This window comes from Rhipicephalus sanguineus, chromosome 7 (assembly GCF_013339695.2).
Source record: "Rhipicephalus sanguineus isolate Rsan-2018 chromosome 7, BIME_Rsan_1.4, whole genome shotgun sequence".
Lineage (NCBI taxonomy): Eukaryota > Metazoa > Arthropoda > Arachnida > Ixodida > Ixodidae > Rhipicephalus > Rhipicephalus sanguineus.
The window spans coordinates 52,886,144-52,906,248 of NC_051182.1; the positions used below are offsets into that span (position 1 = coordinate 52,886,144).

Genomic DNA, 20,105 nt, shown 5'->3' on the forward strand with positions numbered 1-20,105 from the left:
CCCCCCCCGTCATCTCTACCTTGTCACTGGCTGATTTTGGCGGGAGGGTAGCTATCACAATCGGTCCCGGTAGTTTGACTTTGTGTTTAATCTCAGAGCAAATGGACGTTATCAGCTCGGGCGGTGTTGTCTTTTCAAAGGGGAGGCGACTCTTCCGCAAAAAAAATAATATTATTATTATTATATTTATGCCGATAATAATTAGAATAATGATAATAATAAAGAAGAAGAAAACACACCTCCGGGCAAAAAATAAAAAAAAGAAATTACTGGCCTTTTAACTAGCGCAAAGGGGAGCACTGTCAAAGCCTGTGTTTTCGCGAGAGACTCATTACCTTGATGTTTTGAGATGTTTAAATTGTTACTTTCTATTCTCTTTCGAACATCACCACTGGTTCTGCACGCCTATGCTCATTTCACTAACGTGTCAGAACGCGCAACGACCCGTCGGTACCTACATAACCCCGTTTCCTTTCAGACGGCGCCGTAGCGTGTGGTGGCGTAGTGGCTAGCGTACGCGCATGGCGGTTAAGTGGTCACGAGTTCGAATCCAGTGTGTTTGTTGCAAATTTTCCGAAATTTATTTCTGAATGAGATGTCTGTATGTCGTTTGTACATCCAAACAAATGTGTGTATAAATCTCAATATGCTCTAGAAGTAAATAAAAAATGATTTTTTTTTACCCAAGTAAAACTAAGGAGTAACGGGAAGGAGCATCTGTTGCTCCCTTGAGGAGCATCAGGGAGGAGTAACAGTTTGTCCTCAAGGAGCAACTGGGCGGACTAACCGTTCATCCCCTCAAGGCGCGACTGAAAGGAGAGCAACGGTTCATCCCCTTGCCGTTGCTCTTTTTCGGAGAGTAATGGGAGTGGCAATGCACTTTCTCCCTCAAAGGGGGAACCCCTATACCCCCGTTGCTCTCTTTTGGCTTAGAGTGTAGCACAGCGACAGCTGGAGGAAAGGGATTCGTCTCACCGGTTCGTCTGCGAAAATGGTCGGTTCCGCTTTGATTTTTCAAATTCTCCCGATCTGCGCGGGCGTTAGGCTGTCGCGACGGCATGTTCTGTGGAGAGGGTAAGGGCACGCCCTGGGCGCCTTTTGATGCTTGTTCTTCTTTTTCCTTCGTTGTGCGCGCCCGTTGTGGGGAACCTGTCGGCGCGGTGACTTGATGCTGTCGTCAGGAGGTGGCGGCGCGCGCCTGTTTTAGCGCCCGTTTGTGACAAAAAGAAGTGTTCTATACGAACAGTACGCTTCCCGACACTATAGATCGCTCGGGAATGCGTGATACTTCACAGTAGCGTCTTCTCACGCGTTCGAGTTGCACAGCGGCATACAACAGCTTCGCAGAATAACATCACTAGAAGGAGGAGGCGGAATAAACTTTATTGGCAATAAATGGTAGTAGAAAAAACCGTCTGCTAGACACGCGTGCACCAAAGAACCGTATTCAAGCATAGGAAACATGCGGCCAGCTGCCCACACACGCGATCACACAAAAGAAGATTACACCATCCCCCGCTAAAGGGGACCATGCGGCGATGCGAAGCAGCGTTTCGGCATGTCGAGCCCGCGTTTCATCCATAGCAGTTTCCCGCCGACGTTGCCCTTTGCGCTGGGCTTCCCTAACCCGGAGCTCGGGGTCCGCTTGCCGACGTTTACGTTGCGCTTCGACGCGTCGAGCCTTCCGCTGCTCCGCGATCTCGGCAGGCGTTAAAGTATTACTGCAACTGGCGCCGACGTTGACGTTGCACCGGTGCAGCCGGCACAGTGACTGAGCGTGTGAGCAACGTAAATGCGAGCCTTTTGTAACTAGAGGGGGAGTGGGAATGGAGAGGGTTTGCGCATGCGCAATAAGGGTGGTCACGTCGCACACCACACCACCGGATTGAACTCCACCATTAGCTGCTTCGCATCTAAAAAACACGAGAAAGCACACGAAACTATGTACTATTTTTTGAAAAAGTTTCGGAGCTGGTCAAGCGGTTATGAGCCGCTTTTTCCCCACTCGCCCTCCGCAAATCTGTATTGGTGTTGGGGAAATAAATACAATACAATGAAAAAGCACACGGATACGCATAAATCCCGAGGCGATTACATTTTAACACGAACGGGCGTCTGCTTTGTGTACTATACTAGTGGCGCCCTCCACCAAAACAGCGGCTGCAACTGTCAACTTAGCCGAGCCGCGCTCGCCCATTGACGGTGACGCGTAGCTACATGCCGCACCTTATTTTACAGCGAAAGCTGTTATGAAATCATTTCAGCGGCCGTTTTTAGCGCCATAGTTGTCCGCCGCCGCCGCCGCCGGTACCCGCAACCACTATCGCTCGAATAAGAACAAAACGAAATATTTAAAAAAATCCAGGATGGAACGAGGTTCGAACCTGGGTCCTCTGCGTGGGAGCCCAGTATTCAACCTCTGAGCCATGCCGGTGCTTGAAACTACTTGGCAAAAAGGTCCTATACAGGCTTCATATCGGGAAGTAACCACATTAACATATGCAATATAGCGTGGTAGAAGAGTAAAATAAGCTCCAATTGTCGCACAACGCGAATTCTGTTACCAGGCGTCACACAATGCGAATTGCGCAACGAGTTGGTTGCTGAATGCTTCCAACCCATTACAAAGCGCTACGCCATAATTCTTCATTGTCATCAGGCTCAGCATCCGCAATGTGCGCATAATGCCTTACATGCGTTTATTAGGTACCACGGCTCTCCGTAGAATGACGAAAAAAGGCTTAGTGCCTGCTTCCCTACTTCTCAAAAATTACAATGGTTTATAGCGTAGTGGGTTCCTCGCAAGTGCACTTGCAGTGGTTGCCAAGGAAGCCCATAAGCGCATGATCCATTTCCTCGGGGTCTCAGTAAAGTTCTCCCCCCCCTCTCTCCCACGTCAACGTATGATATACAGCATGGCGGGAGAGGGAAATAGCGACCGGGCGTGACCCAACGCAAATTGCATAACTGGTGGGTCGTTTAAAGCTTCCAACCCCTTACAAAAGGCTGAGCCATAATTCTTCATGGTCATCAGTCGTCGCCTCAACAAAGTGCACATAATGCCTTAGAGACGTGTAGCTGGTGCCTCGCTTCTCCGCAGAATGACGAATATTGGCTTGGTAGGTGCTTCCCAACTTCACAAACATTGTGATTTATTGCGTAGTGAGTACATTGCTAGTGTACTTGCATTAGTAGCCCCAAGAGAGCTTACAACGAGCTCTAGAAACCCCGCTCTTCCAGCTTTCGCTGTGACTGTGCTGTGGTTTCAGCGCAGGCCTGGCGTTTTTTAGACGATAGTCTTTCTTGGGATACTTAAACGGAGAAATTTTGGTCTGTCTTTCTGTCTGTCTGTCTGTCTTTCTTTTTCTCGGCACGTCACTCGATTCAACCACTCGGCAAAGTTGAACCACTTGCCCAAGGGCCAGCCATCTTGAACGGCTGACTAGGTACATACTTGTGTACATTGTCGATCAAAAAGCAAACATTACGCATATCTGAGGCGCAACATCACTAGGTAAGTATTAGGTGGTGTGTTCCTTTAATAGAAAATGCATACATGCGTAATTCTAAAGACCCTAGTTTCTTAAGCTGCGCTGAAAATGAGACTGCGCTGAAACTTGCCTTCCTCCGTGCCCTCTGCACGAGCTCATTGTTGGCTCTCGGTTTCGGTTCTGTATTACACTGTACGAATGCCATGGGGTGCTGATCTGGCATTCCTGTTTTACCCAGGCGACGTGTAAATAAAAGAGTGTGTGGAGAGCACTCGTTGAGTGCGGACGTTTCTTCTGCTTCAACGCTTCCCGCAGAACCGCGTGTTCGGGCTGGCTGGCGTGCCCGCCGGTCGCGTTGGTCACTGCCGGTCTTCGCCTGCTGCTGCGCCGGGACTACCAGCCCGCAACACAGCACGCATGTTTCCCAACGTATTGCCAGATGGCGTCCATATCTCACGCAGTGCCTCTTCTATCGTATTTAGACGACATTTGCAGCGAAGCACGCAGATACGCGGCCAATTTTTTAACACGAAAGTGTTTTATGCCGGGGTCCACCAAGACTTCAGTGACGTATTTCCGTCACGGAAATGACGTCGAAAAATATACATGATCAGATAGCAAAGAAAAAAAGTTCCGTCCACGGGCATCGAATCCACGACTGCTCCTTCCGAAACAACGGATGCCAGGCCCGCTATCCACTGCGCCCCGGTCGCAGACTCGAGAGGCTTTACAAACGCGCCTTTTATATCTACCATTCTCCCGGTCGGCTGGGCGGTGTTGCCCTCTTGGAGCGCTAAAGTAATTCGTCATTACTGTGGCCTTCGCGATTAGCACCTGCAACGCGTTACACGTCCCTCCCATTCGGCGCGTTTTCAATAGAAGTTCAATTTGTCAATTCCTTAACACACCGCGAGGTGGCGACTTTAGCCGAGCGTCGTAAAGCGTCGGGCTTTCTCATAGCTCTGCGACGCGCGCCTGCCCCACCTGGCTGTAACACCGCGTTCTCCGCTCACTCGCGGACGGGCTACCGGGGCGGCGCGACGCGCTTTGCGTTTCCCTCTAGTCCGGCCGTGGTGTTCAATGATATTTTAACATGCTGCGTGATGGTGACCAAGTTCTGCGTCCAATATGCGACGCTCTTTTGGCTATCACAACTAGTTCTCTGATTACGCTTTCACCGTTAACTAGTACAGCTACCACAAGGCTTTGTTTAATCATTCAACATGCACGTTAGTCGTCGGGATGGAGATGTACCACCAATCATCAAAGTGGGCACATCCACGTTAAACGGTGCTATAGCTGCCAGACATCAATATACATTGTGTAAACTCTCTTATATCATTGTACGGCAAACATTCCGTTACTTCCGTAAAGGCACGCCTTACTTTCGTGTTATTCCGATTCCTATGATAGAGGGATCAACCATGTTTTTTTATGTAGCGGCCGTGGTGTGACTCTCAATACTAGGGAGATCCGTTTCTCGCTGTAATCCATAGTGCTGACTAAGAAGAAAGGACGAAAGCTTTACTTTCAGGTGACCCAGTAAGGTACTTTGCTAAAAGAATCAATGCTTTGCTGGAGAGTTTATTCATCAGTTAACGGTATCGTGTTTTAGACATATATCAACGGTGTAGTTAGCGGGAAGGTGCATGATTGTGTTGTGAAATTATGGCCGTAGAAGAGGATAAGGATTAAGTATACCGTATATAATGAGTGGCTTCAGTAGTACGCGGTCTCCGTCGATCACCTGGATGGAATACAAATGGCAGCTGCCACAGCTCTCCCATAAAAGAGGAAGTACTGCTTAAAAGCATTTTAAGGCCAAAGCCTTCAACGTCTGATACTCGCGGTGTCCATATGGCGTCCATCTGTGCCCTATTACGGTGCCAGTTGTGGCCTCTCCCCTTCGCACTCTCTCAGAAATCAGGTGATGGCACAGCGGCGTCTGCTCTTAAACGCTCGTTGCGCAACGCGGTGGCGGCATCCATTCGTAGCCCCCCCCCCCCCCCCAGACATCTCAGCAATCACGTGATGGCATGCAACGCTCCTACTTCAAACGTCTCGTTGCAGCAGTCGAGTTAGTCGGATGGCTCCCAAGCGGCCCGGTGATGTTTCCACGGCAAGCGGTTCGGAGAAGCGCCCCAAGAATGCGGATTCCCCCGATACCATGGCATAGTCAGTCGAATGGCCACAGGCTTTCGCCAAATACACTTTGGAATTTCCAAAGTGTGCTCAATTTTTCACACTTTGCTGTAAACAGACGGTGTGTTGCTGAGTTCTCAGCAACTTTGAGCTGCTCAGAACTGTCAGTGTAAGGACGACTGCATACAGTGACCGCCTTGTACATGATGTAATCATGCTGCTCTGCTGTTCGAAGGCACTTCTACCCAACCCATGAAAATTTTGCGGATGTAGGGAAGACCACGAGGCTTCGACAGGACACAGTGGGTGGTATGTATCCTGTTAATAAAAAGGCCAGCATGTTACCAAGGCAGCTGCTCGTCATGTGATGACCCAGTACAAAGACACGCGTGTCATGAACCATCATTCATGTTCGTGGTATACTGATGTCATGACATGCATTGTTTCGGTTAGAGATTCATCAAAACGATGAAAACCACAAAATGTGAGTGGCTGAGACAGACAGACAGACAGACAGACAGACAGACAGACAGACAGATAGATAGATAGATAGATAGATAGATAGATAGATAGATAGATAGATAGATAGATAGATAGATAGATAGATAGATAGATAGATAGATAGATAGATAGATAGATAGATCAGAGTGCTTTCGGTTGGTAAAAAAGCGCTTCGCATTGACTGGTGCCCTGCAACACTTTCGGAACATAGAGACAGAAAAGGCTGCCGATGTGCGGCCGAGACTCGTGTGAACACATAACCCAAACCTATCTTCGCTTAATTGCTCCAGCTCATGACCCGCTCTAACATAGCTTACTATTTCTTCTCATCGCTCCCAGTGTAGCTTCCGGTGTGCTCGTTGGGACGAAAGAAGAGAGAAAGCGCTCGGAACAAGGGACACATCCCTCAAACTCCGCATATGCGTGACGTATTCGAAACGTTTTTGTGGAAAGAGGTTTGTAATGCAGTAAACTCCTAGATTATGCTAATTAGATAAATACTCGGAAATCACCCTCACTTGATAAAGTGTTGAGTGTTACAGGCGCATTTTATTAAACACTAATCAAGTTCTCGGTTATTTGCTTTGCGGGAATTGTGAACGTCAAGACGGATGCCCAGAAATAGATAAGTCATGATTGCTTAGCGTGAGTTTTAGTGCTTGCGCAGCTTTTGAGATAACGTCGAATGCGCATTTATCGAACTTGATGAAAAGTTGGAATAAATTCGATATATTGGATATTTCGATTGAAGCTTTAAAAAAAATTGCCCTATTTCGGGTGCGAATTTCGGTGCGGAAGGTGACGTTACGGCACCGCTTCACGGCAATGCCATCAATGCGGCCCACACAAGTACTCGAGAAAGTTTCTTGTTTTTAGCACGCAACTGTTTTATGACGGGGTCCACTAAGACTTTCATGACGTATTTCCGTGACAGAAATACGTCAGCAAAACCAAGGCCATCAGATAGCCAAAAAACTAAGAAGTCCCGTTGACAACAGTCGAACACATAACCTCTCGGTCCGCGACGATGGCTGGCGGGCGTTTAAACCACTGAGCTACCGGTAAACACATAACGGAGGCTAATGAACGCGCCTGTTGTTTTTTTCGTGTCATGTACCCAGAGATATCCCAACGCATGCCCGTGGTGCGGAGATATTCCAACACTCCCATACATAACCTACCGCTGGCACGAGGCAACCACTACAGTCGACACAGGACATACGCACACAATACACATGTGGTCGTGGGAGGCGCGACTCGCTGAACGAACGCTGGGAGGCCTAGTGGAAAACTCAAGTCAGGCCCACCGAGTCGCTTTAGCCAGTGGAACCTTGGGAGTAGGGCCCCACCGCATATTAACCACTATTTATATTTTAATAACTGTTGTCTCTGTCTTTAACACTTTCCTCTCAAAGTGATCTTGGATGGATGGATGCAATGAGCGCCCCCATTATTACGGGGCGATGAGATTTGTGCCACCAGGCTGGGAAAAAAACTTTGTTGCCTCCGCAATTAGCTCCGGCAACGTGCCGCTACTGCGACCATCCCATTCGGCGTGTTTTCAAAGAGGTGTAATTTCGTCAACGCTTTAACACACCACGAGGGGGCGGCTTTAGCCCAAGCCTCGCTCATAGGAAAATAGCTATACCACGCTCACCTGACTTTCGCACCGCGTTCTCCGCTCGTCCTTTGAGAATAAGCGCCAGGCTAGAGAAAAGAGACGTCGCTCGTCGCGTTTCTCTTTGCGTTTCACGAGGTTTTGAATGAGTGCATACCGAGTATCAGAGTTTACTATGTGCTTGTTGGTGCCATGCTTGCGCAGGATTCTCCATATGTGGTGTCCAGGTATATCTCGACAACTTCAGCTACCGGTAGGGTTAAATCATGATCATGGGCGTTAGTCGTCGGCACGGAGATGTGCCACTAGGCGTCAACGTGGCTGTATCCACATCAAGCGGTGCTACATCTGCTAAACAACAATAAACATTCTACAAGCTCTCCCGTATACCAATTCACTATAAACAATCAACTACTTCTGTGACGACACGCTTCACTTTCGTGTTATACCGATTCCGATGACGGAGGGAAAAGCCATATTTTTTTACTCGGTTTGTAGCTGGGGTTGCGGGTTACCTGCAGGGGCGGGTTGTAGGAGCGAAAATACGGTATGTGTTTAAACAGGGTCCTAGCATCTTCAAACGCTTCTGTTTCTACTCGGCTGGTGCCAGAAGCCTGTTATGTGCCGTGGCACAAATATTGGTGTTGTTTTTCAGTATCATACTCAGCGTGCCTCGTGGGATGCTGTACGCAGCGGCGACCCCAGAGTCCTTTTGTCTGCGCAGGACTGCTGCAGCGAACCGAAGCGGCAGCAAACCACTTCAAGCAGGTCAACCAATTATTAGACAAAGACAGCTAAATCGGGCCATTATATGTTTTGCGCGGCTCTGTGGTGTTTTAACCCCATGATTTCCATTTCCAAGAAGGTTTTCACTGTTCAGGTCTCCTAGTGAGAGCGGGTGAGCACAAGTATTTAGGTTTATTATTTGAGAAGTCATTCGCTTTGCATGACTACATCAGTAAACCCAGCTCTTGGCAAAACTGACATCAGCGCACTCTCGCTAGAGTAATTCGTCATGACGACAGCCGACTAGCTGCGGGCGCGACGGTTTTGATGAAAGGCTTGAGTGCATCCGCCGCGGTGGTGTAGCGGTTATGACGCTCGGCTGCTGACCCGAAAGACGCATGTCCGATTCCCGCCGTGACGTTCGCATTTAGACGGAGGCGGAACGCTCTAGGCCCGTGTATTGTCCGATGTCGGTGCACCTTAAATAACCCCAGCTAGACGAAATTTCCGGAGCCCTCCGCTACGCCGTGTCTCATAATTAGAGACCGGTAGTTCAGGCACGAAAAAACAGTTTTACGCACCTATAATAGACCCTAAAACTGTATTTAGGCAAAAATAGGCGTTAAAAACTACCGTTTAGGCATATATAGGCAAAATTCATAATTACTTCAGCAGCGTGTTTCAGGACAAATATTAATGATAATAATAATATAATAATATCTGAGGTTTAACGTCCCAAAACCACGATATGAATATAAGAGACGCCGTAGTGGAGGGCTTCGGAAATTTCGACCACCTGTGGTTCTTTAACGTGCACCTAAATATAAGTACACTGGCCTCAAAAATTTTCGCCTCCATCGAAAACGCAGCCGCCGCGGCCGGGATTCGATCCCGCGACCTTCCGGTCAGCAGCCAAGCGCCATAACCACTAGACCACCGTGGCGGGGCAGGAAAAATCTTCGACTTCTAACAAACACAGCAGGCAAATCCTGTGCTTTGAGAAAGTTATTTTTTTTCATGAAAATAGTTAGAAGAATAACCATTTCAACATATTTAGGTGAAAGCTGGTGTGATTGGACACTGTGAGAAAGGCTATGAAAGCAGTGGCAAAGCAGCACCATGTCAAGGTTTTCGAGCTTGAAGTTGTGCCTTCTGCACTAGGAAAGGGTTGCTGGTACCTTTCGCGACCGTGCGAGTCACTCAGGGCAGCACCGCTATTTTTGTGACCAACCCATCTCCGTGCAATGTTACGTTGGTTCGAGGGGAATGTCTCGGCAAAGTAGAACCCGTTGAATACGCACAAGTTCTGGACGCACCCGATGACTCGCACTGTCCCAGTTCCCGTACCATCAGTGCTGTTTCCGCGTCTGATTCGTCACCCATTGATGTATTTGGTCCCTTCATTGCTGACAAACTTACGTCGGTCCAGCGCTCCCAGCTTCACTGCTTGTTGCATGAATTTGGTCATTCTTTCGATGTCGGGCAAACATGCCTCGGCCGCACGTCCCCTGTTACGCATCGCATCGACACTGGCGCCCAACCACCACTGCGGCAACGTGCATATCGCGTGTCTCCCACAGAACGCAGGGTAATTAATGAGCAAGTGGACGATATGCTTCGACGCGATGCAATTCGGCCCTCCGACAGCCCATGGGCGTCTCCTGTTGTTCTCGTTGCGAAGAAGGACGGTTCTGTGCGGTTCTGTGTGGACTACCGACGGCTCAACAAGATCACCCGCAAGGATGTTTATACACTGTCGCGAATCGACGACGCGACTGACAGCCTCCAAGGAGCAGAATTGTTTTCATCTCTCGATTTGCGTTCGGGGTGGTGGCAAGCACCTATGGCTCATTACGCTCGACCGAAGACAGCCTTTGTCACGCCCGACGGCTTGTATGAGTTCAACGTCATGCCGTTCGGTCTGTGTAATGCTCCCGCGACCTTCGAGCACATTATGGACACCGTTCTGCGCAACTTGAAATGGCACACGTGCCTGTGTTACCTGGACGACGTCGTCGTCTTCGCTCCGGACTTCTCCACGCAACCCCAACGTCTGCGGCATGTTTTGACACGTTTGAACAACGCCGGCCTCCAACTGAATCTGAAGAAGTGCCGATTTGCGGCACGGCTGCTGACAATCGTCGGCTACGTCGTGTCCAAGGACGGAATCCTTCCCGATCCGGCCAAGCTTCGGGCCGTGGCCGAATTTCCCAAACCTACGTCCGTCAAAGAACTGCGCAGTTCCGTCGGACTGTGTTCATACTTTCGACGTTTCATACGAAACATTGCCACCATCATATCAACGCTGAGGAAGCTCCTTGGAAGCAACGGACCCCTAAATTCGTGTTCGTCCGAGTGTGACGACGCGTTCGCAAAGCTCCGTCGTTTGTTGACGTCTCCTTCCATACTACGCCACTACGACCCTACGGCCCCAACGGAGGTACACACGGACGCCAGCGGTGTAGGCCTCGGCGCTGTCCTAGCGCAACGGAAACCAGGGTTCCCCAAATATGTCGTGGCATACGCAAGCCGTACGCTTACTCGAGCCGAGACCAATTACACCGTCACGGAAAAAGAGTGTCTGGCGATCATCTGGGCTCTTACAACGTTCCGACCTTATTTGTATGGTCGCCCATTTGATGTCGTCACCGACCGTCATGCACTATGCTGGCTGTCGTCATTGAAGCATCCCTCAGGACGTCTCGCCCGCTGGGCACTTCGTCTGCAAGGCTACGACATCCGCGTGCTGTATCGCAACGGACGCCAGCATACTGACGCCGACGCCCTCTCGCGCTCCCCCTTGTCTGACGACAATGCCCCCTGCTCAGTATCTCACACAGCTGGTGCTTCAGTCGACGTTCACACTATCGCTACTGAACAGCGCAAGGATAAATGGATCACCTCGCTGATCGACTTGCTCACTGATCCGTTGGGAACACCACCCCCTCGCCCGTTGCCTCGTCAAGCCCACGATTTTGCAATTCGTGATGACCTATTGCACCGACGCAATTACAACGCCGACGGCCGCCAGTGGCTGCTAGTGATAACCCGCAGTCTGCGTTCTGAAATATGCGAGCCCTTCCACTCTGATCCACAGTGCGCGCACTCTGGGGTATCCAAAACTTACCACCGCATTCGACAACGATACTTCTGGCGAGGGATGTAGGGCTACGTGCAGACGTTCGTTCGCTCTTACCCCAATTGCCAACGCCGAAAACTTTCAACGCACGTGTCGCCAGCCGGTCTACAACCATTAGCTTGCCCTAACCGTCCGTTTGGGCGCGTGGGAATTGATTTGCATGGACCACTTCCGCTGACGTCGGCCGGCAAACGCTGGGCCATCGTCGCTGTTGACCATCTAACGCGATACGCCGAAAGCGCCGCCCTCCCAGCGGCTACAGCGGGCGATGTTGCCTCCTTCTGGCTACACCGATTCATGCTGCGTCACGGTCCACCCCAGGAGCTTCTCAGCGATCGAGGCCGTGTCTTCCTGTCCGAAGTCGTCGAAGCCATTTTCAAAGAGTGTCATGCTGTTCACCGCAAAACTACTGCTTACCACCCGCAGACGAATGGCCTAACCGAACGCTTTAACCGCACGCTCGGCGACATGCTCTCAATGTACGTCTCCGCCGATCACACAAATTGGGATGCCATTGTGCCCTTCGTCACCTACGCCTATAGCACCGCCCCTCAGAGCACTACTGGTTTCTCACCCTTCTTCTTACTGTACGGAAGGCACCCGTCGCATACCATCGACACGATACTTCCATACAAGCCGGATCCATCGGAGTGTGCGCCTATTTCTGACACAGCCAGGCTTGCTGAAGAGTGTCGCGAGCTTGCCAAGACCTTTACGACGCATGAACAAGAGCGGCAGAAGAGCATTCATGATGGCACCACCACTTCTGCGCCCACGTTCCTTCCTGGAGCGCTCGTATGTCTCTCCGTCCCTACCACTGCAAATGGGCTCTCATCAAAACTGCTGCCGAAATGCGACGGCCCCTACCGTGTCGCCGAGCGCACATCCGCGGTCAACTACCTGATAGAACCCATACAACCATCTTCAGACATGCGCCGTCGAGCGCGCGACATTGTCAACGTGGAGCGCCTGAAAGACTATGACCCGCTCATAGTGAGCAGCTGCTACGTCGCCGGGCGGCTCCCTTTTCGTACCCGGGGTAATTGTAGAGAAGCCTTGGAACATAGTAATGGGTTGCCCTGTCCAGCGCCTTCTAGTGGGTCGTCCTCTTTGGTTGCTTGTGAAAAGAACGCCGCTCGCGCAGGGAGTTCGTGCCTTGCCGTGACTGTCGCCATTACACATTGTCGTTGAGTGCCGTCTATTAAACACCTTAACACTTCTTTCATCCAGTATTTGTTTGTATGCGGAAATGAACGCTTGACGTACACTGAAGTTAGTGGAGCGTACTTGTAGTCCGGCACTTTCGATGCTCTAATTGCTTCTGGAATCTTCGAAACTGCACCGCTCAGAACGCTTGTTTTAGCATATAAAATCCGGGATTCCTGTCCAAGACAGATTTAAGCTTCGAGGTGACCCTGCCAGCGACAGGTCCTCTGGGTACGGTGGCCAACCTTTCCTGCACATCCAAAATTATCTCAACACTCCGAGTCAGAGTGGTGCCCGAACTTTCAAGTTTCTGTATGCTTTCGGCAAGGAAAGTAAAACGAGCACACAAGTCTGCCAAGTCAAATTCAAGTGTATCGGGGTGTAGAACAGTCTGGGTTCTTCTCACGGCGATGCTCTCGTCCGCGGCAAAGCTGTTAATAACAGCCGTAACACCAGCGAAGTGTTTGTTGTAGTAGTCCACTGCCTTCAGCCAAGTTCCCGAGTGGGTAACAACGGGCTATGGTGGAAGAGGCACATCCGGCAACTGCTCTAGGCACGAACGCACGAAGGCGCCTTAATGAACACTGCCTTGCCTGTAGCTATTAGTTCGTTAACAGAACTGAACGACTTTCACAGTTCTTCCGACCCAATGAATCCTATGGGCAAGGCAAGTGACATGCAATAATTCTGGATAAAAGACCCTGACAAGTGCAGGAGCCTTGTGCATATAAGCTGCTGCATTTGTGTAGAGGAGCAGTACTCGGTCGTCGTTGGATCCGGAGGGGTGCGTACCCTCAAGGAAGAGTTCCAAAAGTAGGCGATGGTATCACCGCTCGTTTTTTCTAGTTGTTTCGAGCATACCAAAAATCAAAATGCTTATACCTGTATCCGACCGAGAATGCACCGCACATTTCCTTTTGCATGCGAGTTCACAGATGCGGATATAAAAATAACAAAACAATGAATATGAGTGCCCGCGAAATGCTCACAAAATGCATGTTATTCGCGCAGGTTCAGGGGTTATTCAAATTGTCAGTTGCGGAAGCAATGTTGGGAGCTTAATGCCTATAAGTGTTTCAGAGTGGACCTCAAACTCAAAATATTGCTGACCTTTCCAAGGTCTTCTCACCTGCTTTCCACATGGTTGGCAAAATACCTTTTCTCCATCCAGGAAGTAGCACTACGATCCACTGGTCCATTGCCTGACAAGGACACTTTTTGGCGTGTCTTTCTTCGGCATTGCTCGGCAGACTTCCGACAGCTGCCGTTATGAAGAACATAAATGCCAACGAAGCTGACATGTAGGCTGTAGGCTGCAGATCTAGCCTAGCTTAGCTTTGGCTCAGTAGAGTACACCATAGGTCGGCAAACTCACTCATGAGTCGACCCACTCAGACTCAGATCGAGCTGTGAGTCTGAGTCAGAGTGAGTGCAGCTGAGCAATATGTTTGTGAGTTTGAGTCCGAGTGAGTCCGGTTGAGGAAAATTTTAGTGAGACTGAGTCCGCGTGAGTCCGGTTGAGAAAAATATTGGTGAGTCTGAGTGCGAGTGAGCCCTAGCCGCAAAGTATATTTATTTAGTGAGTCTGAGTGTGCTCCACCTTTTATTGTCGACCATATGTTCTCACCTATCGGCATTACTGTCAGCCTTATATCGACTTACGTTTATACTAAAATCTATTCACACATGCCTGAACGCACTAGCGCTCATGCTCCACCACAATGTTTATTGATTAGAGGTGCGAGTAGGGGGGCGGGGGGGGGGCATGACCTCCCCCGCAAGCTCTTTCACGGGACGTGCACGAGTCGCATATTTCATAAAAACGTCCTTACTGCATTGCAACCGCTGATTACTCGTATTTCAAAGAACGAGATCAAAAGGCGTATTGTAGAGCACCGATTATGTGAGCTATTGGCGTTAAAGAGCATCTACACCATGATTGGAAAAGGTAAGTGTACGCCAGCGGACTCATGTGTCGACTCACTCAGGCTCGCTCAGACTCAGGTCAAGCCGTGAGTCTGAGTGAGTCCGGCTGAGTTATATGTTGGTGAGATTGAGTCGGAGTGAGTCCGGTTGAGAAAACGTTCATTCAGTCTGATTCCGAGTGAGCTCCCAGAGCAAAATATATTTCTTAAGTGAGTCTGAGTGAGTTCCAATATTTTTGCCGACCCATGGAGTACACTCTAGCCTCACTCACGCAACCGCAGTGCTCAACTGCTCTCGAACCAAGCGACGGAGGTCTATTAGGGGTCCCACCAGCGTTAGGCTAGCCTCGCTTTGCCTCGCTGGGGTGCACTCTAGCCCCGTAAAGGCACGGGGCTAGAGTAAAGTGCGTTTATAGTCCGACGTTATTGGCGCGTTGGCGAGCGTCACATGCGTCGGGGCGCATCGGCTGAGTCCAGTTACACGTTGGCTGTGGCAGTGCGTCGAACTGTGGTTTGTTTTCGCCGACATCACGCAGCGCATTCGCGCATCTACCCTACGTCGCACTATAATGGCGCCTTAACCAGAGCTGAAAGCGTGAACGAAAAAAAAACATAACTAGCCCGCAATACGCGTGCTGTAGTTAATATCACCACACTAAGTGCTTCTTGTTTTCCTCCATATGAACAGCTCATTTAAGCAAAACGTGTACTCGACGACCGCGAAAAGGCATTGTTTGGCGCTGCAAAGCTGATATAGGCACGAACCTCGAAATATGCACTTATAGGCAAAATAAATATTTCATTAAAACGTTTCCCTTCTCTTAGTTCGTGCTTATATGTTAAATAGGCTCACAACGGATTCTAGGAGAAAATGGGCATTTCGCCTGAAGTTCTGGTCTCTACTCATAATCACATCATCGTTTTGTCACGTACATTATATTATTATTATAAGTTTTGAGTGCGGGATAGTTCTGCCACACAATTTGATTATCTTTTTCTTCTGTCATGTAGATCAAATCATGGGAAACAGTTATAGGTTCCTTCGTGATTATGTAAATGCGTGTAACCAGCTTGAAACTCTGTGGGCCTTTACTTCTAATGCTGTCACTGAAACACATGCGAACATGTGATAACGGTAGATGAGGGAAAGTATTTACATACGATTTGTGGTTATTAAAGCATATTCTAAATGGAGTTTTCGTCTGACCAATATATTGTTTTGAACAGGGACTACATTCCAACATGTACACGACATTGTAGGTGCCGCAGTCAAATTTGCCACGAATCTTTATACTAAAGTCGGAAGACGTGCTTGCGGCATTGTGTGTGGTTTGCATGTGCAAACACACTTTGCACCGTGGTTTGTAGCAAGGGGCGCAGCCACTACCTTTAGGGGCACCAATTTTCGATGACGTTAACATGTAGCGAAGGTCCTTTGAACGTCGGTAAACAACGCGAGGTGGCTCAGGAAAGATTCTTTTAAGTTGATCACTTTGTGTTAGAATGTTGTGGTGCCGTTTTATTATAGCCGAAAATCACATGTTCGCATGCCAGGCCACTCTTTCGACAAAATGAAAGCAACCATTCTTGAATCTGGTTTTCGCTCAAATCATGACCGCGAGCTCCGGGAATCATACCTGATATTCAAATTTAACACTCTAACGGATGGTATCAATGAGGATGCAGGCACACTGACCTGCTTGCTTCCGCGTGATTTATCTTGTTCAACAGCAACAATATATATATATATATATATATTGCCACGCCCACTTCTTGTTTTATTTTGATGTTTTTTGGGTTTGACCAGCATGGACGGTTATCAACGCTCGAGGCTGTCCGCGAAGCAGTGTTCGAGAAGCTTCTCGATTGTAGTAGATTGTTTTGTTAAGATTTCGCGCCGCACGCGAATGTTCCAGCTTTATCCAGAGATAACGCCGCCACCAGCGATATCGCTGGAAAGTTCGATAGCGCCTGTATAAAAGCCGACGCACTTGACCGCTTGTCAGTTGATCGACGGTCGACGCTCTGTTCGCCGCTATCAGTTTATTGCTGTAGCTGGAGTTTCATTTTCCCGGCCACAAGTTCGGCCTAATAAAGAGTTTCATCTCGGACGTGCTGACTGCTGCCTTCGTCGACGTCACGACCACGTGACATCTGGTGGAGGTGCTGCTTCATGATCCGGACGCCACCGCGGAGCGCTGACCCAAGCCCAAGCCGCGGAGAAGACGACGCTACAGACAACCCGGATCGTCGTACCAGCCGCCGGCAGAAGGGACTACACCCAGAGTACGGGCTCCTTCCCGAAAACACCAGGCAGCCCAAGACCGTCACATCGACCGCCGAGACGATGACAACCCCCATGCCGCCTACAACGGTCGTGATGCAACAGCCAAAGGAGCCACCGACTTTCCGTGAATCGTCGTTTGAAGACCCGGAGAGCTGGCTGGAGACGTACGAGCGAGTCGCCACCTTCAATCACTGGGACTCTGAAGAGAAGCTGCGCCACGTCTTCTTCTACCTAGAAGACGCCGCGAAGACGTGGTTCGAGAACCGTGAATCGAGCCTTCAAACCTGGGACCTCTTTCGGACGACGTTCCTTAATACATTCGCGAGCATCGTCCGCAAAGAAAAGGCTGCTGCTTTGCTGGAGACAAGAGCGCAGCTACCGAATGAGAGCGTCACAATTTACACGGAAGAGATGACGCGACTTTTCCGCCTGGCCGACGCTGCCATGCCTGAGGAAAAAAAGGTCCGCTTCCTTATGCGGGGAGTGAAACAAGACCTCTTCGCAGGATTGGTGCGGAACCCCCCGAAAACAGTCACCGAATTCCTCACCGAGGCCACAACTATCGAAAAGACACTTGACATGCGGACGAAACAATACAACCGCTCTCCGCTGTCTGCAAGCTATTCCGAAGTGCACTCGCTGGCCACCGATGATTTGCGCGAAACCATCAGAGCGATTGTGCGGGAGGAGCTGCGCAAACTGTTACCTTCGCCGCAGCATCAAGTGGATTCAATCGCCGACGTTGTCCGCGAGGAAGTCCGGCAATCGCTTGGAATTCCCGAAGCACCGCAGGCTCAGCCGGAAGCCATGAACTATGCTGCTGCAGCCCGACGCAACGCGCCCCCCTCCTCGCCCACGTCAGGACGCCACGCCGCCGCAGCAGTTTCGCCGCCAGGCACCGCCGCCACCACAACCGACGCCATACCGCCCGCCGACAGGACAACGCTGTGCCCCCCGAAAGACCGACGTTTGGCGTGCCCCTGACACCCGACCGCTCTGCTATCACTGCGGGGAAGCCGGCCACACATATCGCCGCTGCCAGTACCGTCAGATGGGGCTACGCGGATTCGCCGTCAACGCGCCGCGCCCGTAGCCAGGCGAACGGCCTCGCGACATCGACGACTACCTCACCGGAACACAGTGGCAAGGACAACGACCTTCCCGCTCACCGTCGCCCGGCCGCTACATGTCACCGCACCACCGGCAGTACACTGGCCCAAACCGGGGCCGGTCGCCTAGCCCGTATCCGGAAAACTAAGGGCAGCAACCGATGGAGGTGCGGTTGCTGAACGACGGAATGCTGAAGATCCTCCGCCGTCGACGACGACGCCGCGACGAAGTTCCGAGCCCCCGCCGCACGCCGAACGACGTCCTGAAGACGAAGCTTTGCGACCGGAAGGAGACCTGACGACGCAACGCGGAAACAGCGGTGCAAACCGACCTAGCCGTGACCCGACGCCACGACGTAACCGCAACGCAAGACGGCGGACTAGCGACCTCGACGTTCTGATCGACGGCCACAACGTCACCGCTCTCGTCGATACTGGAGCCGACTATTCCGTCATCAGTGGGCCGTTCGCAGCAAAGTTAAAGAAAGTTAGGGCTGCTTGGGAAGGCCCCGAGATCCGGACCGCTGGAGGCCATCTGATAATGATAACGCCGATTGATGTCTGCACGGCGAGAGTCACCATCAAAAACCGGACTTATCCTGCGCGCTTTGTAATCCTACAAAACTGCTCCAGTGATGTGATACTTGGAATGGACTTCCTAAGTGACCACGGCGCCGTCATCGACCTGAGGTCTGAGTCGATAACACTAACCTCAGACAAAGCGCTCCCGCCCCACGCGACGCCAGGGAAGCATGCATTGAATGTGATAGAAGAGCAGGTGACCGTTCCGCCACGCTCCAGCGTCATTATCTCCGTCGGCACCGAAAAACCTGCGAACCTTGAAGGCGTCATCGAGGGCGATCAGCGCCTACTCCTGAACCGTCAAATTTGCGTCGCACGAGGTATAGCCGAGCTGCGTCACGGTAAAGCAAAGGTAGTGCTGACGAACTTCAGCCACGAATATCGGCACCTGAACATTGGTACGACGGTTGCCTACATCGATGAATGTGTGGCCGCCAGCAATGCTTTCGCCCTCTTCTATGCTGCCGAACCTGCTTCAACGAATCGAGGTCCCGAACCAGATTTTGACGTCAACCCGAGCCTTCCGAAGGTCAAGCAAGACCAGCTCAAAATCCTGCTCCTGCAATACAAGGACTGCTTCTCGTCGTCATCGCGGGTCCGACAAACGCCCCGTGCTAAGCACCGCATTATAACAGAAGAAAATTCTCGACCACTCCGTCAGAGCCCCTACAGAGTTTCGACGCGAGAACGTGAGGCCATAAAGAAACAAGTCGACGAAATGCTACGCGACGACATCATCCAGCCTTCAAAGAGTCCGTGGGCGTCACCCGTGGTGTTAGTGAAGAGGAAGGACGGGACACTGCGCTTCTGCGTTGATTATCGGCGCCTGAATAAAATCACGAAGAAGGACGTGTACCCCCTCCCACGGATAGACGACACCCTGGATCGACTTCACAACGCGACGTACTTTTCGTCGATGGACCTCAAGACCGGTTATTGGCAGATCGAAGTAGACGAAAGAGACCGAGAAAAGACCGCTTTTATATACCCGATGGCCTCTTTGAATTCAAGGTCATGCCTTTCGGTCTTTGCTCGGCACCTGCGACGTTCCAGCGCGTCATGGACACCCTACTGGCCGGATTGAAGTGGCAGACGTGCCTTGTGTATTTGGACGACGTGGTCGTGTTCTCCTCGACCTTCGACGAGCCACAAAAGTGCCGATTCGCGTACGAGGAGCTCCTGTTTCTGGGTCATGTGATCAGCAAGTCTGGAGTGCGCCCAGACCCGCGGAAAACGGCTGCCATCGCTGACTTCCCGACGCCCACCGACAAGAAGGCCGTACGCCGTTTTCTCGGCTTGTGCGCCTATTACAGACGTTTCGTCAAGGAATTTTCACGGATCGCCGAGCCACTGACGCAACTCACGAAGGCCGACGTCGA

The 20,105-nt window shown here is 50.7% G+C and overlaps 1 non-coding gene across 1 annotated transcript; it reads right to left on the bottom strand.

Annotated features, from left to right (window-relative positions):
• Nucleotides 1-9,348: 9,348 nt before the first annotated feature.
• Trnas-gcu (transfer RNA serine (anticodon GCU)) lies at nt 9,349-9,421 on the bottom strand. The gene has a single exon. It is a non-coding gene; the product is annotated as a tRNA-Ser (tRNA).
• Between the last annotated feature and the right edge of the window lie 10,684 nt (nt 9,422-20,105).